The sequence below is a fragment of the Procambarus clarkii genome, chromosome 67, assembly GCF_040958095.1.
Source record: "Procambarus clarkii isolate CNS0578487 chromosome 67, FALCON_Pclarkii_2.0, whole genome shotgun sequence".
Lineage (NCBI taxonomy): Eukaryota > Metazoa > Arthropoda > Malacostraca > Decapoda > Cambaridae > Procambarus > Procambarus clarkii.
Window position 1 is genome coordinate 23,751,652 of NC_091216.1, and position 23,269 is coordinate 23,774,920.

At 46.6% G+C, this 23,269-nt stretch overlaps 1 protein-coding gene and 1 non-coding gene across 6 annotated transcripts in view; one reads left to right on the forward strand and one right to left on the reverse strand.

Moving 5' to 3' along the window:
• LOC123767688 (chondroitin sulfate N-acetylgalactosaminyltransferase 2) overlaps positions 1 to 23,269 on the reverse strand; it is a 187,312-nt gene that overhangs the window by 32,925 nt on the left and 131,118 nt on the right. Inside the window, exon 1 of one of the 5 annotated variants that reach the window (XM_069310467.1) lies at positions 13,998 to 14,148. The exons of the other annotated variants lie outside the window; for them this stretch is intronic. The gene's annotated coding sequence lies outside the window, so the exon portion shown is untranslated. Of the gene's footprint in view, positions 1 to 13,997; positions 14,149 to 23,269 lie in introns of those variants that run through there. 5 annotated transcript variants of the gene reach the window in all.
• On the forward strand, positions 12,585 to 12,703 carry LOC123767879 (5S ribosomal RNA). Its single transcript, XR_006774021.1, has one exon. It is a non-coding gene; the product is annotated as a 5S ribosomal RNA (ribosomal RNA).

The window sequence follows — 23,269 nt, forward strand, 5'->3', positions numbered from 1 at the left end:
CCAACAAAGAACGTCGCTTTTCGTTCGTATGCGTTACATATGGCCAAAAATTGTCGTAGCTAGAAAATTGAAGCGGCTGGCGAAAATACCGTATTGTCCCGTTTTCTGTTTTGGGTCCTCTGGTTGGTTAGGATAAGGGCACTTTATGTTGAGCGTTTTGTTGACGTTGTGAAACCTTAGGAGGACTGACTGGGGAAGGTGCTCGTAACTTGGAGCCAATAATATTGGAACATTAGTTTCACCACCTGTACCCCACTGGTCCACCACCTGTACCCCACTGGTCCACCACCTGTACCCACTGGTCCACCACCTGTACCCCACTGGTCCACCACCTGTACCCCATTCTACTCCCATAAATATTTTATTCCTATTTATTAATTTATAAATTGATATATAACTGACATCATCGTTTTGAACAAGAAACAATACTTTCAACGTGATATAAATTTTGAGTTCTGACACATTTGTTGCAATAATTTTCAGATCATTTAAATTCGTGCAGAAAGCAGTTAGTACCGCACTGTTGAGGGCTGTGTGTTGAGGGAGCCGGGGAGCTGTTGCTCTCGTAGTGTTCCATACACAACAAGTAGTGTAACGCAGTCCTGGAACACACACACACATTGAAGTCTTGTACTTAGTAAGCTTTAAGAACACATCTGACTGTCGCTTGTCACGCACCATGACAACATTGCACGCACGCACACGCACAAAGAGCCAAAGCTCAACCCCCGCAAGCACAACTAGGTGAGTACACACACACACACACACACACACACACACTAAACGTGACTGCTCATATACAGTAAAACGCTTTGCTATTATAGATACCAATAGGGGAACTACCAGAGGATTGGAAAACAGCCATTGTGATATCTTTACCTAAGTGGTGGTGGTGGTGGTGGTGGTGGGGGAGTGGTGGTGGTGGTGGTGGGGGGGTGGTGGTGGGAAGGGGAACAAGAACCAAGGCACCACAGACGAACATCACCAAGAAGTAATCCTTACAAGGCCAGACGATCCCAAAGTAGTCACACAACGACTTAAAATAGTTGAAAACCACCATTAATCTCCCCTTTGTTTACCCTCGCATACCTCCCCAGGCTCTCCAAACTTATCGTGAAAGATGCTGACGGTGCTCAAAGAGGAGAGGGGGAGTTGGACTCACTATATCTTCCTTGATAATTATAAATAATTCAACACAGTACCGCGCCAGAGACTCCTGGCAAGCATAGGCAACACACTGGCCAGGCTGGGTCACTGTATGACCTTGACCCTTCCTCACTACCTTGTTGGTCACGTCTGAGTAGTCTCTTGTGCGGGAGTGTTGAAGGATTTAGAATTATCTATCATCACTGCCAGAACACATCCACACACTCCGCTACACTAGCAAGATATATACTTACTATACCACAAAATGTACATAAATGCAGTCTTCATAAAACAAATAGAGGGGTGTAGGAGGAGGGGAGGGGAGATGGGGGGCAGCTCTGGGGAGAGAGGGAGGGCAGCTCTGGGGAGGGTGAGGGGAGATGGGGGGCAGCTCTGGGGAGAGAGGGAGGGCAGCTCTGGGGAGGGTGAGGGGAGATGGGGGGCAGCTCTGGGGAGAGAGGGAGGGCAGGTCTGGGGAGGGTGAGGGGAGATGGGGGGGCAGCTCTGGGGAGGGTGAGGGGAGATGGGGGGGCAGCTCTGGGGAGAGAGGGAGGGCAGCTCTGGGGAGGGTGAGGGGAGATGGGGGGCAGCTCTGGGGAGAGAGGGAGGGCAGCTCTGGGGAGGGTGAGGGGAGATGGGGGGGGGCAGCTCTGGGGAGGGTGAGGGGAGATGGGGGGCAGCTCTGGGGAGAGAGGGAGGGCAGCTCTGGGGAGGGTGAGGGGAGATGGGGGGGCAGCTCTGGGGAGGGTGAGGGGAGATGGGGGGCAGCTCTGGGGAGGGTGAGGGGAGATGGGGGGCAGCTCTGGGGAGAGAGGGAGGGCAGCTCTGGGGAGGGTGAGGGGAGATGGGGGGGCAGCTCTGGGGAGGGTGAGGGGAGATGGGGGGCAGCTCTGGGGAGAGAGGGAGGGCAGCTCTGGGGAGGGTGAGGGGAGATGGGGGGCAGCTCTGGGGAGAGAGAGAGAGGGCAGCTCTGGGGAGTAAGGGGAGAGAGAGGGCAGCTCTGGGGAGGGGGTGTGCGCGGGTCCGACATCATTTAGGTAGGCCTGGTTCGCATTACTATCGACATAAATGAATACCAATTTCCAGAATCATTAAGGCTGCAATTTCCTTCGTCATTTGAAATAATTTAATCCTTAACAGCACTGAGGATTAAACTCAGTGCATATATATATATATATATATATATATATATATATATATATATATATATATATATATATATATATATATATATATATATATATATACACACACACACACACACACTACAAACTATACCACTATTTTACACAAATTATTTCAGTTGCAAACTATGTCTTCTGTGACTAACATTTCCTTACAGGCAGTATCAATTACAACTGATCATTTGCATATTACGCAATACACCGGGAATTAACAACCAGTCATTTAGAGAAAACGCTACAGACAGAGCCAGACTGACAGCTACAACACCCCCCCCCCCTCATAATATGAGGTTATCTTGAGAGATGATTTCGGGGCTTTTTAGTGTCCCCGCGGCCCGGTCCTCGACCAGGCCTCCACCCCCAGGAAGCAGCCCGTGACAGCTGACTAACACCCAGGTACCTATTTACTGCTAGGTAACAGGGGCATAGGGTGAAAGAAACTCTGCCCATTGTTTCTCGCCGGCGCCTGGGATCGAACCCAGGACCACAGGATCACAAGTCCAGCGTGCTGTCCGCTCGGCCGACCGGCTCCCTTGAGCTGGTTTGAGGATGCCCACAAATTATTAATGAGGTTCCCGGAAACCAAATCCATATTTATAAACTCTGGAGTATTACCTCTCCGCTCCACAATACGCGCTGGAATGTGCAGAGTTCCGTACTGGCTGCTACGTTCTCTTACCGCCGGTGAACGTAGTCAGGGGCCACATTCACGACGCAGTTACGCAAGCACTTACGAACCTGTCCATCTTTTCTCAATCTTTGGCGGCTTTGTTTACAATTATTAAACAATGAGCGCCGAAGCACCAGGAGGCTGTTTATAACAATAACAACAGTTGATTGGGAAGTTTTCATGTTTGTAAACTGTTTAATAAATGTAACCAAAGCCGTCAAAGATTGAGGAAAGATGTACACGTTCGTAAGTATTTTCGTAACTGCTTCGTGAATCTGGCTCCTGGACAACATTCACCCCGTTGTCTTAAGGTTTCCCATCGTCAAGAAAACGGTCAATTTAAAGTGTCCTTATCCTAACCTCCCACCAGAGGACCCAAAACAGAAAACGGGACAGTACGTCACTTTCGCCAGCCGCTGCCATTTTCTAGGACGAGAATTTTTGGCCAGATGTAACGCATGCGAGCGAAAAGCGACGTTGTTTGTAGGAGGACACGTCGCAAGAGGACAGGTCGCAGGAGGACAGGCTGCAGGAGGACTGGTCGCAGGAGGACAGGTCGCAGGAGGACAGGTCGCAGGAGGACAGGTCGCAGGAGGACAGGTCGCAGGAGGACAGGCTGCAAGAGGACAGGCTGTAGGAGGACAGGCTGCAAGAGGACAGGCTGCAAGAGGACAGGCTGCAAGAGGACAGGTCGCAGGAGGACAGGTTGCAGGAGGACGGGTCGCAGGAGGACGGGTCGCAGGAGGACGGGTCGCAGGAGGACGGGTTGCAGGAGGACAGGTCGCAGGAGGACAGGTCGCAGGAGGACAGGTTGCAGGAGGACGGGTTGCAACATTACCTTGCAACCCTTGCCTGGCTCCGCTACTCTTGCTGCCTGCTGCTGGTTACCCGACACTGGGTCGGTAGTATAGTAAACTCAGCTTTACATATACTCCCATATACTCTACATATACTGTAACCTCAGTACATGTGTTATACTCAAATTCTGTCAGTTGAAATGTAACCAATCACAGGCGAGTAGGCCTCTGACGTCATGCCAGACAGAGGAGCATCAGCGATGCTCCCAGCAGCCTCAGTTATCCTCACAGACCCAGAGTAGGTGGACCTCGGCTGGCCAGTTATACACCTGTTTGCCTCACTCAATAAATATATACAGAAGCGACTACTGTGTCTACATTCAACCCGAACAAGGCAAACGAATACTGGTAGCAGCAGTGGGATCCAGAAATTTTTTTCTGGAAGCAAAAGTTCCAGTACCCAGCATCGCCTCGTGTTCCAGCCAAAAACGCCGCCACCGCCACCGCCATAAGCCGCCATCCTGCCACCCACGCATCAAATATTGTGCCAGACCGGGGTCCTGCCATCAACCACTACTCCAGGCTAACGTTTTAGAAGTAAGGGTCAATATTTTCCTGTGAGAACGCTCACTCATCAGTGAGGAGGAAGGAAGCTTCCCGCGCCAGCCATTTTTGAACCTCGCGCCACCACGTGGGAACCACCTATTACACCCACCACCACCACCACCGCCACCCAAGCTGACAGTATCAAGCTTCGTGAGGGTGCAAGCTACTGCAATCGTCGTCAGCCATCGTCGCAAGTATCAACTGGTTATTCCATCGTCGCAATATTGTCGTCGTCAGAATTTATCTTCGTGCCTCTAGCCTGAACAGTGTGGGGTCCCTGAGTCTCGCGCCACCGCCGCCAGGAGCGCTGCCGTCGCATCCAGTTTGTAAACACGCCTCACATGGGCCTCTTCCGATCTTCACGACGCTTCTCCTACTTTGGCTACTGGTGATCCTCATAAATTACAACCCTGAGATAAGTAATTGCTAGTTGAGAACAACGTGCCAAGTGTTAAAAAGTGACTTATGTAATAATTCCCATAATATCCTGTGAATTAACCATTCAGTGACTTGTTAAATATTGGAGCTGGTTCAGTACTGCACTCCCCACAGTTTTCCTGTGTGATTTCAACATTCCTGCTTCTTACAGTAATTTCATTGAATTTTAATTGTTCTCCTAGAGTGTTATTGGTAAATTCAAATTCCAGTGAATTAAGAAATCCTTGTTTTAGTAGCAGTTAAGGATTTGTGCAATATAATTTTTTTTAATTTCTCCAGACCTAACTTGAAATTTATCCTTTAAGCATTTTATTTTAAACTTTTACCATAGGAGTTATATACATTCCTGTGTCCAGTTTATGTGCTACATCCATATTTCTTGCATTGCCACTTGTTGTGTTGAATCTTTTTAATGAAATTTTGCAATTGCATTTCCCAGTTTTTATTCTAAATTGCTGTGCTTAGTCTGGTTTAATTAATTTACATACATCTAATTCCAGTCATTTTTTAATGGAAGATTGCTAAATTTAGTTTACAATTTGCTTGTTCTTAATTATTTTCTTGCCTAGCCCAATTTAATAATTTTATTTCTGCCATTTTTACTTTAGCCAAGTTGATATTTTTGTGTGTGTTTATTTTTGTGTATACTATTTCTGATGCCAGGTGCACTTAATTATAATCTGCGTTCAAATATTACCTCCACGGCTGTGACAATGCCTACCACTGTTGAAACCCCTTCAGAATCAATGGGAACAGTTGCTTGTCCCAATGGCCAGAGATCAGCTCAGGAAATGGCTATTCCTCTTTTTGCTGGGGAATCGCGTTTATTAGAATCATGGTTTAGTAAGGTTGAAGCGAAAACAGTTGCACGTTTTTCTAAGCCTACTGATGCCGAATACTTAGCAATTGCACGGTCAGCCGTGGACACAACCAAAGGTGATGCACGTTTTGTTGTTGATGAGAAAGCCATTGTTAGCCTCCAGTCTTGGCCTGAATTTAAGGATTTCTTTCGCCGTCGCTTTGTTAATAAAGGAGACCTTGACCCATATAGGTTAGTCAAGAAAATTGCCAATGCCACCATGCAGCCTGGTGAATCGTTTAATGCGTTTACTAGCCGTCTCGATCAGTATCTGTATGCCTTAGTTTCTGCTATGAATAATTCAACTTGGTTAGATAAAGACAATAATCTGTCCCCTGAGGCTATGGCCAAAATGATAGCATTTGGTACTTTAATGCATTTTGCCCCCGAGCATACAAAACCAATCGTTGAGCAACAAAATTTTGGTGTTAAACATGAAATTGGTGAAGTATTTGAGGCTATTAACAATGCCGCAGATAAACTAGCTCCCCGAAGTGCTCAACTGTTGCCACCCTCTGATGCTGTAAATGTAGTCACAAGCTCTCAGCATCCTCCCACAAATTCTCAAAACTCTTGGTCGCAGAAGCGTACCTATGCTCGTAGCCCCCAGTCAAATTCGCCGCCTCATAAAATGCCGAAACGCCATAGTCCACAACCATCCACTCCCTCATGTTGGCATTGTGGTAAGAGTAACCACCTTGCAAGGGACTGTTGGTCCGCCCCTAGATCATCACCTCCTAGACAATTCTCTCGGCCCCCTCATCAATCTAATCATTCTAGGCTTCCATATTGCACGTACCATAAACAAGTTGGTCACCACACTGCGGATTGTAGAGCTAGGCAAAGGACATCTCCACCTCGTAACTCCCATGGTCAGTCTTGGCGAGGCTCACAGCGTCCAAGACATTATCAGAACTCTCGTAATTACAACTCCCAGCCCAGCTATAATGCAACTTCAAATTATAATGCTCAGTCACAGAATGCTGGAGCTCAGCATGTTCACTCCATGTCGTCGGGAAACCCCCAAGGCCATCCGCTAACCAATTCAAGCTAGCCAATCCTAGTGCCCTCCCTGTGTATTCAGTAGCTACCCAAAATAGATTTGGACACTTGACAGAGGAGGACACTGACTCTAGACCAGTTGTAGATGTTGACGGATCCACAGTAAATTTGACACAAACAAGACGCAGATATCCCAGACAACATAAGTCAAAAATAGTAACTTGTCCAGTCTCAAGTGATGGTCCCCTTGTATCAGCCATTGTACATGGTAGAGTTTTAAAAGTTTTTCTTGACTCAGGTGCAAAAATTAATATTGTCAAGCCCTCAGCTCTTAGAGACATTGAAAGTATGCACCCTACTATTTTAAAACAGTCACACATACCTTTTCTAAGTGGTATTTCAGGAAATAAAGTAAAAGTTCAGGGTGAAATTGACCTCCCACTCAAGTTCAATGATGTCACATTGTCTATAACATGTTTAGTTGTTGACATTATTCATTTTCCTGGAGACATTCTCTTAGGTCTGTACACCATGATTGATGAAAATATTGCATTGTTTCCCCATCGTTGGAACATAAGTATCAAAGACCATGTCATACCTTTGTGTAGCATGTATCGACAGGGCCACGAGTTCAACCTTCAATCAGATTATGTTAATTTTGTTGACACCCGCCTTGCTAGCGTAGGGTTGTCAGATCATTGTCGTGGTAGCATACCCGAGAAAACAGGCACTCGATTGAAGCATAGTAGTTGTACAGTTGTTAAGGAGAATGAGTATCGGGACTTTCTGGAAGGGGACGCCCTAACGGATTCTCGTTGTCTCGCTCGCCTGGCAGCTTCCATCTCTGAAGTCAGTGGTTCCACGGCTACTGACACTGTGCTACACCCTCATTCTCTCACCAGAATAAGAGTTAAGGTTCAGGGAGTGCCTGAGTTGTCGGATGTGATTGCGGAAAGTGAAACATGTAAAGTGAATGGTACATTTGTTGAACCCTCCTGGCACACAGTGCAGGATGGTACTGTCTCACTTTTTATCGCGAACACAAGTAATGCCGATATCCATCTCCAGTCTGGTACCCATGTTGTAGATTTTGCCCATTACTCGTTACCGGTGCGAGTTGTGGATGATGTCTCCATGGATCATACTGTTTGTACACTCACACCAGGAGAACAGGGATCTCAGCCAGAGGTGCAAGCGCAACACCTCAGTCCTACTGATTTTCCTGACTCTGTGGCTCAGCTTTTGAAAATTTTGAACAAGAATAGAGCTGTTGTTGCTCTACCAGGAGAAAAATTAGGTCTCACTCCTCTTATTACACATAAAATTCCCCTTGAACAAGGAACTACGCCTATTTATGTACCAGCTTACCGTCTTCCCCATTCTCAGAGAGCAGAAGCAGATAGACTTGTAGAAGAAATGTTACAGAGTGATGTAATTGAATCGAGTAATTCGCCATGGAACGCTCCATTGATTCTTGTACCAAAGCGAGATGGGACTTGGAGACCTGTAATCGATTATCGCAAGCTTAACAGAGTAACAATACCTGATCGTTTCCCACTTCCAGTTCTAAATGATTTGTTGCAAAGTATTGGTCGAAACAAAGTATTCTCAACGTTAGATTTGTTGCAGGGATTCTGGCAAATCCCCCTTGATGAGGAAAGTAAACAATTGACAGCCTTTAGTACTCCCAATGGTCATTTTCATTTCAAAAGAATGCCGTTTGGTTTGCGTAGTAGTCCAATAACCTTTTCACGGCTCATGACAAATCTATTTCGTAGATTGATAGGAAGTACGCTTCTAGTTTACCTTGATGATCTCATAATCATGTCGCAAGATGTTCAGACTCATTTCCAGAACCTTGAAAAAGTACTTGCAAAGCTCGCTGAAGCTAATTTAAAAATAAAGCTTGCAAAATGTTCATTTTTAAAGCAAAAGATTAATTTCCTAGGTCATACAGTTACACCTTCAGGTATTACATTGAATGAATCAAAAATTATTGCTGCCCGTGATTTTCCAACACCTCGTACCGCAGAAGCCGTAAGACAGTTCACAGGTCTTGTAGGATTTTATCGTTCATTTATTGCTGGATTCTCTATTATAGCCGCTCCGCTTTACAAGTTGCAAAGAAAAGATGAACCCTTTGTTTGGGGAGAGGCCCAGGATCAGTCATTCAAAAAACTCAAAGCAGCCTTGATTTCGTCACCTGTCCTTAGGTACCCAGATTTTTCTAAACCTTTTACGTTGGTTACAGATGCTAGTGACATAGGTCTAGGTGCTGCATTACTTCAAACAGAAGGTCACAGAGATCACGCAATAGCTTATGCTAGCCGCACATTATCCAAAGAAGAGAAAAATTATAGTGCAACAGAACGAGAAGCCTTGGCAGTTGTTTGGGCACTTAAACATTTCAAGGATACAATTTATAATTACCCAGTTCATGTTCTTACAGATCACCAACCATTAATTCCCTTGTTCAAAAATAAGAATCCAGTTGGAAAGTTTGCTAGATATTTGCTCACAATTCAAGAATTCAATCCCACATTTGGATATATTCCAGGAAAGCAAAATGTTGTAGCCGATGCGTTTTCTCGACACGTAGCTGCGATTCAGTTAAATTACCCAGCATTAGATGCTACAGTAGTAGAAACGGAACAAAGACAAGACCCCATATGGGCACCCGTCATTAAATTTTTGACTAAGCAAGACACTCGCCCGATTCATAAACCGCCAGTACCATTGAAAGAACTAGTTATGTTGGACAATTTACTGTGTAGAGTAGTAAAGCTAGGGACAGCCCCGAGGAAATGTTGTCAGTTAGTTGTTCCAGCTGTCTTGGTACCAACTGTGTTAAAAATTATCCATGATGCTCCTGCAAGTGCACATCCAGGAAAGGATCGTACACTCCAACAAGGTCGATTGAAATATTTTTGGCCAAAAATGGCTAAGGAGATTGCTCATTATGTTGACAGATGTTTAACTTGTTTACAGCACAAGGGACATGTTTCAGGACCTAATCCAATTCAGGTGTACCCAGCAACTAAAGCTCCTTGGGAACGAATATCGATGGATTTATTGACAAATTTTGCGGAAACAGAGAAAGGGAACAAACATTTGCTTGTAATGGTCGATAATTTTTCACGGTTTTGCGAACTAGTTCCTATCCCGAACAAAACAGCAGAAACCATAGCCAGCGCATTCCATGACCAAATAATTTGTAGATATAGTATGCCTAAAGTAATCCTTTCAGATAATGGTCCGGAATTCAGTAATAGTATTCTAACTAGCTTGTGTGATTTATATAACATCAAAAAATGTAGCATCATGCCTTATCATCCGGCAAGTAATGGACTAGCTGAACGTACTAACAGGAAAGTGTTAGATGCCTTGAGAGTCACGTTGAATTTTGATAACAACAATTGGGATGATTTTATACCCTTAATTCAGTGTGCTATAAATTCTTCAATTAATGTTTCTACTGGTGACACACCTCACGCTATTCTTTATGGTACAGATAAGATCCTCCCTAATGAATTGATTAACGTACCTCCTACTCCCTTATATAACGTAGATGATTTTGTTCAAGTGAAGCGTAGACAAATGCAATTAGTATTCAAGAAAATACGAGAACAACTGTCCAAAGCAACAGCCGAGTTCACTCTAGCAAGGAATGCACGAGCTAAACCCAATAAAATAACTATTGGATCTGTAGTAATGATACTTAACCAACACAGGTCTGGTCCTATGTACAAGTTAACTAAGAAATTTTTGGGTCCATATAAGGTAATCGAGCTTATTAAAGGTAACAAATACAGACTTAAGAACTTGTTAACAGGAGAGTATATAAATGAACATTTAGACCACATGAAGTTAGCTAAAATGACTGTTGACGAGACTGATGAGGAAGATGACAATGAACTTACCCAGACAGATACTCCTACTCGGACACCACCTTCTGTGGTTGACAGACCACTTGATGTTCAGCAACCCCATACTAGCAATTATAATCTTAGATCTAGACCTCTCGTTTCAACCGTGCACTCACCACACGTCCATTGGCTAGATGTTAACGAGGATATCTCTCAAGATGATAGTTTGTCACATGAAGTTTCATCTGTTCCGGACCTTCAGTCAGAGCCAGAGTTGTATAGTGCTCTGGATGAGCTAGGTGTAGATATCCGCAGAATTTATAATTGAATGCACTCTGCAGTTATTCTGTTTGTTTTGAAAAAAAAAAACTCATTTGCAGTATTTCTACCACATGTGTCTTATTATTACCATTATATATAATGTATAGTTTTTCTCAACTTTATTTGGTTATAAATTAGATGCCATTGTTAAGTCTACTACCATTTGTATTTTTACAGTGCTTGTCATAAGAGTTATTATTGTTCTAGCAACCACATTGAGGCCAGTGAATCCTGACTGCTATCACGCAGATGTTAGTCTTCTTGATCCAGGTCTTGTATATGCTTGTAAATATATGGCACATTATATATATTGTACATTGGTCTTGTAAATATATTGTATTATTTCCGAAAAAAAAAGAGAAAAAAAAAAAAAAATTATCTATCTTGAAATTCAATTGTGGTTGTTAGGTCAGAACTTTGTTCCATTAATGTAATAATTGTTTAATTTTGTATGGTTTTCAAGCACATGCCATTGACACATGTTAATAATTTTGTTTAGGCGATACCTTGGGTTGTATTGTTCATATCTGATCAGTAGACATACACATGTTCTTAATACTCTGATTTAATCAAAGCATTGTTACCATGATTTTCACCTATTATGATGAATTTTTTTTTTTTGGTGCATATATGCCGAGTTGTTTGTATTACGCACACCTGATCTTCTTTCAATGTTTTATTATGCAAATCTCACATGTAAGCCATTATTGTATGCCACCGAGGTCCTTTCAGTATCATTGTAACTATATAGCTAGCCAGAGCTTGTCGACAAGGGACGTCGACTTGGTAGCGTGTCCGAGCGGTGTTATACTCAAATTCTGTCAGTTGAAATGTAACCAATCACAGGCGAGTAGGCCTCTGACGTCATGCCAGACAGAGGAGCATCAGCGATGCTCCCAGCAGCCTCAGTTATCCTCACAGACCCAGAGTAGGTGGACCTCGGCTGGCCAGTTATACACCTGTTTGCCTCACTCAATAAATATATACAGAAGCGACTACTGTGTCTACATTCAACCCGAACAAGGCAAACGAATACTACATCAAGTGATTATCTCAGTGACAGTGTAGTTAATCCATACATGGCACCATCGTCTCACTAGAGCAGTAAGTCTATGCTGCATATCACTAAATGAATAGATAATATATAACAAAGTAATGTATTAACTAAACACTGACAGGGATATACTGATGACTGACAGTATATTCTCGTCCCCCAAGCACAGTAGTAAACGCTGAAAGGATAAGTAAGGATAGTAATCGCTGGTAAGGATTACTCAAATACAATAGGATGATACTAGGCTCCAAATCAAGACAATTCTATACTGTTCAACACACGATTGGATAACTAGGTGAACAGTAGCGTATTCGTATGATTTCGGGGCTTTTAGTGTCCCCGCGGCCCGGTCCTCGACCAGGCCTCCACCCCCAGGAAGCAGCCTGTGACAGCTGACTAACACCCAGGGACCTATTTACTGCTAGGTAACAGGGGCATAGGGTGAAAGAAACTCTGCCCATTGTTTCTCGCCAGCGCCTGGGATCGAACCCAGGACGACAGGATCACAAGTCCAGTGTGCTGTCCGCTCGGCCGACCGGCTCCCAGAAAGAGTGAAAGAAACTTTGCCCATTTGTTTCTGCCTGGTGCGGGAATCGAACCTGCGCCACAGAATTACGAGTCTTAATGGGCAGCGCCACTCATCCAACGGCCATACCACGTTGAGAACACCGCTTCTCGTCCGATCAGCGAAGTTAAGCAACGTTGAGTTTGGTTAGTACTTGGATGGGTGATCGCCTGGGAACACCAAATGCTGTTGGCAATAATGTTTTAAGGGAGCCGAGCGGACAGCACGCTGCACTTGTGATCCTGTGGTCCCGGGTTCGATCCCGGGCGCCGGCGAGAAACAATGGGAAAAGTTCCTTTCACCCTATGCCCCTGTTACCTAGCAGTAAAATAGGTACCTGGGTGTTAGTCAGCTGTCACGGGCTGGTTCCTGGGGGTGGAGGCCTGGTCAAGGACCGGGCCGCGGGGACACTAAAGCCCCGAAATCATCTCAAGATAACCTCAAGATCCTGCGAGTGGACACACCGCCATAGCATCATTTACAACACTCCCCAATAGGAAGAAAACCCGCTGGGTTGTTCATCCTGTCACTTGTACCCAGACACAGCTGGGACTTGCTTAACTGTCAAGTGAACTGCTTATCAAACAACACCACCACCATTTACCAACCTCTAAACTTACGTTATTTCGCGGGTAGAAAGTGGGGGCCAATCTTGTAGGAACAGTCTCCATATTCGACAAAATTTTTTTTCATAATTCAACCAATGTGGGGTTAATTATTCAACTCATGTCTAATGTCTTTGAGGTGGGTACATCTCTCGGGTCGAGGCGGTGTCCGTCACTCACCACAGACACTACAGCCCTCTTGCTCAGCTGCTGTTTCCACCCTGAATCTCTATGGGTTACAAAGAACGTCACTTTTCGCTCGCATGCATTACATAAGGCCAAAAAATTGTACTAGAAAACGGAAGCGGCTGGCGAAAGTGACGTACTGTCCCGTTTTCCGTTTTAGGTCCTCTGGTAAGTTAGGAGACAACATTAAATTAACCGTTTTCTTGACGTTGGGAAAGCTTAGGACAGGCCATTGGTTGCTGCTGGCAATCCCAGTCATTATGGACAAAAGTGTGATACGCTATTGTCTATCTGCTTAAGGTTCAATGCCAATCATAAAGGTTCAATGTCAATCAATGTCCACACACAGGTGGCAACATGCAGTGTCCTTTTCAGCACGATGCTCCTGGCCTCCTCGACACCCACCTACACCCAGGACACTCACACTACACACTTACACCCGCCGGGGAATTCATAAAGCTAATATATAAAAAAATGGCCATCACAGCCACCCCTAGAACTGGGAGATGAGCTTGCTTGCCCCGACTGTCTTAGGCTCCTTATCTCTGATATCATGGCCAGTCAAATGGAGAAAAATCACAAAAAGGTCGAGAATGTAAAGACACAGACTATACATAGCGTCACAGACTATGCATAGCGTCACAGACTATACATAGCTGCATAGACTATACATAGCACTGGGGTGAGCATCTGTGTACCTGGGGAGAGAGGCCGGTGATGATGATTTTGATGATAGTGAAGATCATGTCATCTTCCATGGTGCTGGTCTCCTCTTGGGTCACTTTAATTGTCCAGCCTGTGGAGTTGTGTCTTCATATTACTGCACCTGCGGGACCACACCTGTCTTATCACCGGGACCACACCTGTGTTATCACCACCCAGCACCGGGACCACACCTGTGTTATCACCACCCAGCACCGGGACCACACCTGTGTTATCACCACCCAGCACCGGGACCACACCTGTGTTATCACCACCCAGCACCGGGACCACACCTGTGTTATCACCGGGACCACACCTGTGTTATCACCACCCAGCACCGGGACCACACCTGTGTTATCACCACCCAGCACCGGGACCACACCTGTGTTATCACCACACCCACCAAACATCACGACAAACCTCCCATAATCAAAGGAGACATAAAGAAACAATATACTTGTTAAGAGAAAAATACGAAGACGTAATAGACTCCACAGTTAAACAAGAAGGAGGAGAAACTAAATAAGATGATGAGAAGAGACAGCAAGAAGACAAGACAGGTGTGAGTGACAGGATAGTTCTGGAAGAGGTCATGGTTGGACCACGAACATCAAATGGGACAGGGAAAAAATTATCTCAAATGGGACAGGGGGAAAAAATTACCTCAAATGGGACGGGGGAAAAAAATTACCTCAAATGGGACAGGGGAAATAATATTCAATGCGATATCATTATCTTGCATATTTTGTTTTTATATATGCGCGCGTTGTGTATCTGTAATCCCTTAATTGTGTCTGTATGATCAAGTTTAAGCTCTTGGGTCCCACCTTTCCAGTTGCCAGTCGTCTAACGCAATGAAGTTTCTCCTTTCACATCTTCAACAAATTGGCTTAGTTTCTACTGCCTTCTCGTCTAGTTCATTTCATTGGCCTGATACTCTTATGCTAAATGAGCACTTTCCCGCATGTCTGTGGTGGCTCATCTTGTGCTGGTGGTATTTATTGTAAGCGTTTATGTCTCTTTCTCCTTTCTGGTAAAGTTAGGTCCAGTTCTTTAATATATTTCCTTCATATCCCATCCACAGTAGCTCTGGGAGTAGTCTGACGTACGTGGCGTACACAGCTTACTGAGGGCCCAGAAGGTGGTCCTGGTGGTCGTCGGTCTAAGGTATACCGCTCACGTTATAGTGTTTACATGTGCCTGTGAACTAAGACTTGCTGGTTTACCTCGTTTAATGTATCTAGGGTGTGTAGTTATCCTTAATTGTTTATCACCTGTATATTTCCTGTTCTCGTCACCTTACACTTACTGGTATTAATTTCCACTAGCCATTTCTAACATCAACTCTACAGTCTGTCTAGATCTTCTTAGAGTAGTCTACAATATTCCTGTCTGCACAGTTACCGACATAATGACACAGTATGGGTCCTTGGGCCGATCCTTGGAGGGGGGAGTGCTCCCCTTCTCCCCGACTGAGGGGGAGTAGACTGAGTTTGTCCTGTCTACTGACATTCTTTGTAACCTACTTGCCAGACACATATAAATCCGTCTAACACTGCCTGTTGTTCACCTGGACCTTGACACGTTGGTGGCGGCTCAGATCTCCAGCGTTACAATATCCACATTCTGGTTTGCCTCTTTCTTCCGTAATTTTGTCGTAAAGCTTGGCCAGTCCGTCTCTTGAGTGGCCACGACTGGCTAAAAGGCAGTGTATTAAAACGCGCGAACAAGATCCCGGAAAAAGGCATACAAAAACGTGGTTGTTTGAGCGCCTCTGTGATTCATAGTGCGCCTTATCTTGTCTGTTGGGGGAAATTTTGGCGTCACAATACCATGTGATATTTGAGAGGACAGGTCGAGTTGCGTCAGGCACCAGCATCTTGCTCTCAGGTCGCGTACACTGGCTTCTCTCCTTCATTGGTCTCCATAAAACTATAAATATGATCACTAATTACGCCTTCAAAGACTGCATGCATATGCTAATGCATGCATGTGCATATTCATGCTAACTTCCAGGTATATGCCTCTTTGCATGCACTGTCACATCCATGTGAGACAGTGCAACCTATCTATCATTTTCAACCTTTGCTTCCTCTCTTGTGGAGGTGGGGGCTACACGTAATAATTTGTGTGCTTGTGGTATCTCGACAATATCCATATTGCCCATTACATCAAACATTCGCGCTACTGATAATTTCCATTTATTTACAGATATGGAGCTCCACAAATCAGGATCCGAGATATCATCCCCGAAAATCATGCCGAGTGTCAAGTGCTTAGGCATGTCAATGTACTGTCAAAAATGAGTTTGAATTAGTATGATATTTCGTCTATAAAGTTTCTAAAATAGTGATGTTCTTTTAGGATTTTCCTCAGTCCATTGTCATTCTCTGTATACTAACTTCTTGGTGCTAGTCGTGGACCCACAAGCTGGCCCACTAGTCGTGGACCCTTAATGCTGGACCATACGGTGGACCCTTAATGCTGGACCATACGGTGGACCAATAATGCTGGAACGGTTACCTTACCTTGAGGTGTTTCCGGGGCTTAGCGTCCCTGTGGCCCGGTCGACGACCAGACCTCCTCCTTACGGTACTGTAAGTTCTGGCTACCTTTGTGTTACACAAGAACAAGTTTGATGTATTTTATTATATTTCTTGTTTGACTTCGTTCACTTATACTTTTCTTTAGTCTGATAACACAGCTTCAGCCTCTACTCTTTCCTGTAATCTCTAACTTGAACTAATTGTAATTGTCTTTATGTAGCGTCGTCTGCTGCTAGAAGTCAAAGGACGTATTTCATGTAGGTGTTGCAGACTTCCACACCGACTTCTGAATCATCAAGATGGTGTCTCAAAGAGAGATGGTCCCCCAGTTCTTTGTGAGCTGCTCGTCAGTCTATGAATCTCGGGTGTTTGTGTAATATAATTCCGTCTTTGTTCTCTTTAACTCGAGTATCTCCTCCAATCATTTGGAGTAGACGGTAGAGGGGACAATCTCGCTTCCTGCAAGTCGGCGTTCGCTCCCCGACCGTCCAAGTGGTCGGGGCACCATTCCTTTTCCCCCCGTCCCATCCCAAATCCTTATCCTGATCCCTTCCAAGTGCTATATAGCCGTAACGGCTTAGCGCTTTTTTCCCCGATAGTTCTCTTCCCTTTTCACCATGTTAGTTCCAAGAGGTTTTTATGTCTGTTGGTTCTTAGGCCGGTTTGTTCCATGTTTTGTGGCGATTTCAGGTTTGTGTTCAGTGGTGGGGGTGGTAGGGGGGGGGTGTTGCTGCCATGTTGAAGGGCACTCAACCCCCACACAGGAAAATATAGGACGTGGCGACGTTTCGGTCCGTCGTGGACCATTAAGTGACGTTTCGGTCCGTCGTGGACCATTAAGTGACGTTTCGGTCCGTCGTGGACCATTAAGTGACGTTTCGGTCCGTCGTGGACCATTAAGTGACGTTTCGGTCCGTCGTGGACCATTAAGTGACGTTTCGGTCCGTCGTGGACCATTAAGTGACGTTTCGGTCCGTCGTGGACCATTAAGTGACGTTTCGGTTCGTCGTGGACCATTAAGTGACGTTTCGGTCCGTCGTGGACCATTAACAAGTGGTGTGAAAGTGGTCGCCATCTTGACCTTCAGATGTGTGGGATGGATTAACCCTAATGTCTACGCTCTCAGCTCACAACAGAGAGAGACCCGGGTTCAATCCCCCGGGACAGAACAGAGATGGTTGGATTCACTTCCTTGTGCCCCTGTTCACCTAGCAGTAAAATAAGTACACTGAAGCAAGGTAACTGTGGGTTGCCTCCTGGGAGGACTGGCTCTAGGGAAGGGGCTTCTATTAGGGCAAGTATAGGCTTCCTGTCCCCGACAGGGCGGGGAGTCATACCCCCTCCATTCTGTATATGCCGTTGTCTGTGGTAATGTCTCATCTGTGCAACTCGCTTAATTCTGTGCCCCGTTGTGCCTCCAGTGCCACGCTGTGGCATTCTGTACCCTTCACGTGGACATAGCACAGTGCTAAGCCATAGCACTGTCTTCCCTTAACTGAAGACTTGCACAATTTAGGATAGAAATCCCAGCAATTTACACCATGACAATATCTTCTCTGCGCGCGCACACACTCGCACACATTTTTGGGGAGGCATGAGAATTTACACTGTTTCACTACACGCTCCCTTGTGCTGGTGCCCAGGATCAACTTCCCCGCGGCCCGGTTTCTCGCCACGCCTCCTGGCTGGTTGTCTAGTCAACGAGGCTGTTAGATGTGGCTTTTTTCTGTGTTTGGCTAATTTAAATCTGCAAGTAGAGGGTTACGGGGCCAAAGACGTGTAAAGCGTTGCTAATGGTACGGGAGCTACTATGAGGGAGACTTAAGGAAGCTCCAAGACGACCTTGAGTGGTGAATTATCACAAGACGCCGTCACCAACCTTGAGGTTACCTTGAGGTGTTTCCGGGGCTTAGCGTCCCCGCGGCCCGGTCGTCGACCAGGCCGCCTCGTTGCTGGACTGGTCAACCAGACTGGTCTGGTAGCTACCTGCTTGATGGGGTTCTGGGAGTAGTTCTACTCCCCAAGCCCGGCCCAAGGCCAGGCTTGACTTGAGAGAGTTTGGTCCACCAGGCTGTTGCTTGGAGCGGCCCGCAGGCCCACATACCCACTACAGTCCGGTTGGTCCGGAACTTTTTAGAAAACAGACCAGTTTCCTCTTGAAGATGTCCACGGTTGTTCCGGCAATATTTCTTATGCTCGCTGGGAGGGTGTTGAACAACCGCGGACCTCTGATGTTTATACAGTGTTCTCCGATTGTGCCTATGGCACCTCTGCTCTTCACTGGTTCTATTCTGCATTTTCTTCCATATCGTTCACTCCAGTACGTTCTTATTCACCCTGTATTATGTTTCAGTTCCTCATTTTTGCCGTACCCGAGTACCTGGAATTTATCACTGTTAAACATGTTATTTTCTGCTGCCCAGTCGAAAACTTTGTTGATATCTGCTTGTAATTTTTCAATGTCTTCAGCAAAGGTAATTTTCATGCTGATTTTTGTGTCATCTGCAAAGGATGACACGAAGCTGTGACTTTTATTTTTGTCTATTTCTGATATGAGAATAAGGAACAGCAGCGGTGCAAGGACTGTATCTTGAGGTACTGACCTTTTAACATCGCTTGGACTATTTTATATGATTGACTGTTACTCTTTGTGTTCTATTCGACAGGAAATTGAGTATCCAGCGTCTTACTTTATCAGTTAAACCCATTGACCTCATTTTGTGAGCTATCATCCCATGGTCACATTTGTCGAATGCCTTAGCAAAGTGTGTATACAACATCTGCATTTTGCTTTTCTTCTAGAGCTTCTGTGATTTTGTCATAGTGGTTGAGTAACTGTGACAGACAGGATCTTCCCGCTCTAAATCCATGTTGTCCTGGGTTGTGTAACTCATTTTCCATAAAACTAAAAAATTTGATTGCTAATCACTCTTTCACTTATGTGCGATGTTAGTGTAAATGTTCTATAATTTTTTGCCAAGGCTTTACTACCCCCCCTTGTGCAGAGGAGCTATATCTGCAGATTTAAGCAGAGTGGACAGCGCGCAAAATTCTTAATTGTGTGGCCTGTGTTCGATTCCTGGACCAGGCAGAAACAAATGGGCAAAGTTACTTTCACCCTGAATGCCCCTGTTACCTTGCAGTACATAGGTACCTGGGAGTTAGTCAGCTGTCACGGTACTGCTTCCTGGGTGTGTGTGTGTGGGGGGGGGGGACAAAATAGTTGTTATACTTGATTGACAGTCGAGAGGGTGGCCGAAGAGCAAAGCTCAACCCCCGCAAGCACAATTAGGTGAGAACTAGGCGAGTACACACACACACACACACACACACACACACGTTTACTTTAGTCTTGGACAATGATTACGATTCAAGTAGACTAAAGTATACCTTCCAGAGCTGGAAGGTATACTTAAGGCTAGTAGACCTGATCCCCAACATCAACCAAGCTATCTGAGTGCAATAGACACAAAGGACAGTACTCATCAACCACCTCCCCCACCACTCACCAAACCTATACATCTTTCAACAATCATTGCAATTTTGTAGATGTATATTAAAAGAGTATATGAGCTTGCAAACATCACAAACCAAAGTCATGGTTATAAACACAACCGCAGTTTCGAATAACGAGTTAAATCAATGTAAACCTAGCCGCCATGATTGAGGAAAGATGTACATGTTTCGCAAGTGCGTGCGTAGATGGTGGAGGCCTTCCGGGCCCCCCCTACACCCAAGGCCGCACGTAGGCCCCCTAGACTGCTATACCTGGTGGCCTCTGGTGTAACACACTCCCCGGCCACCACCGGTAACGTTTTTACTCTATTAGCGAAGGTTGTTGAGCCGTCCAGGCCAGGCTCCCGGGCACGCCCATTAGGGTACTCTAGCCATAGCTCTGTCCTCTCCTTGTACACCACCACCACCACTGCGCCACACCACACCACCATGCTCCACACCACACCACCATGCTTCCACACCACCACCACGCGTCACACCACACCACCATGCTCCACACCACACCACCATGCTCCACACCACACCACCATGCTCCACACCACACCACCATGCTCCACACCACACCACCATGCTCCACACCACCACCACGCGCCACACCACCACCACCACGCGCCACACCACCACCACCACGCGCCACACCACCACCACCACGCGCCACACCACCACCACCATGCTCCACACCACCACCACGCGTCACACCACACCACCATGCTCCACACCACCATGCTCCACACCACCACCACGCGCCACACCACACCACCATGCTCCACACCACCACCACGCGCCACACCACCACCATGCTCCACACCACCACCACGCTCCACACCACCACCACGCTCCACACCACCACCATGCTCCACACCACCACCACGCGCCACACCACCACCATGCTCCACACCACCACCACGCTCCACACCACCACCACGCTCCACACCACCACCATGCTCCACACCACCACCACGCGCCGCGCCACACCACACCACCACGCGCCACACCACACCACCATGCTCCACACCACCACGCGTCACACCACACCACCATGCTCCACACCACCATGCTCCACACCACCACCACGCGCCACACCACACCACCATGCTCCACACCACCACCACGCGCCACACCACACCACCATGCTCCACACCACCACCACGCGCCGCGCCACACCACACCACCACGCGCCACACCACACCACCATGCTCCACACCACCACGCGTCACACCACACCACCATGCTCCACACCACCACCACGCGCCACACCACACCACCATGCTCCACACCACCACCACGCGCCACACCACCACCATGCTCCACACCACCACCACGCTCCACACCACCACCACGCTCCACACCACCACCATGCTCCACACCACCATGCTCCACACCACCACCACGCGCCACACCACACCACCATGCTCCACACCACCACCACGCGCCACACCACCACCATGCTCCACACCACACCACCATGCTCCACACCACACCACCATGCTCCACACCACCACCATGCTCCACACCACCACCACGCGCCACACCACCACCACGCGCCACACCACCACCACGCGCCACACCACACCACCATGCTCCACACCACCACCACGCGCCACACACCCCAAGCATGCCTTCCTTACAGGTAGAACAGTGAGCGTCGTTCTCGACGCACAGTCTAGAATTCCTCGTTCGAATCCCGGCCGGGACAGAAGTGGTTGGGTGCATTTCCTATCGATTGATTGATGAAGATTAAACCACCCAAGAGGTGGCACGGGCATGAATAGCCCGTAAGTGGTAAAAAATTTTTTTCCAGTATTCTGAGGTTGCATTTAACCATCAAGCTGTTATCGCGGGGGAGGATACTGCTTCACAGTCTTTATGAGGGTGTTTCCTATCAGCTGCTTGATGGGGTTATACCACTGGAGGTATACCACCAGACTAGTCTCAGAGCTGAGGGGACTGAGTTACGAGGAAAGACTAAAAGGGCCTTAACCACACGTTACTGGAAGAAACGGAGGAGATATGATCACTGAACACAAAATACTCAAGGTAACTGACACGGAAGACAAGGAGAGATATTTTGCAACAAGTGGTTCACGAACAAGGGGACATAGGTGGAAATTAAATACCCTGATCAGATTTCTGATGATATAGTCATCAGAAATAATATTTTCAATGTCAAAGTGAGCGTTTGAAATGTGCCAAGTGCCGGGGGGAGACTCCCTATACAGCTTCAAATGATCTATGTATTTACGTATGTAGGTTAGCTTAGCATTTTAAAAGCACCGAATCACCTTCTGTGGTTGAGTGTTCAATAAACCCCTGAACTATATGTTTAACTGATCTCTCACCCTGTCCATGGAGGACAGAAGAAAATGTATATATGCTGGTTAGCATTGTAAATGTGTGGCCACGTCTGTGGTAGGAAAAATAAACCGGCTTCAAATACCCACCACCTCCAACGAAATCGTCAACCAGACTGTATTTCATACATCAGAATGCAAGCCGCGACGTCTAACAACCAGGTCGACCAGACTACCAACCAGGAAGCCAGAATAGACACCGAGGACATTGATTCCCGGAACGAACATCAACCAGACCATAAAGTCACCAGTCCCACTGAAATTTGAGAAACAGTCCCCCACGACCTGAAACCCAACCCCACACGAGCAACAGCCTATACCTACCTCTCATCGCCTATCCTAGCTCCCCAACCCTCCCTATCCCCCTAGCCAGGCACCTAGCCCCTACCTCAGCCCTCCCTGGCAACAACCACTACGGTCATGACCTTGCAAACCGCTCACAAGCATCATTGGTGTTTTTGTTGACACGGGCGCCAGCACCTCGGGTACGCGGACCAGTGTTACACTCCCCCGGAGCGCACACCACCTATTGCGACGTGCCCCGCGCTTTTCTCTACCTCCTCCACCAGTATACCTACCCTAGATGATGGGGTATAGTGGCGCAGTTCATTGTTCGATCGCTGTCTGTCTTGCCCCAGGCACTTATACTGTCCCACGGGTAGTCCCAGCAACCATACAACCCCCTATACCCCTGTTACCCAGCAGTAAAAAATAGGTACCTGGGTGTTAGTCAGCTGTCACGGGCTGCTTCATAGAGGTGGAGGCCTGGTCGAGGACCGGGCCGCGGGGACACTAAAAGCCCCGAAATCATCTCGAGATCTCAAGATAACCCTCCCCATCAACCATAAACCATTG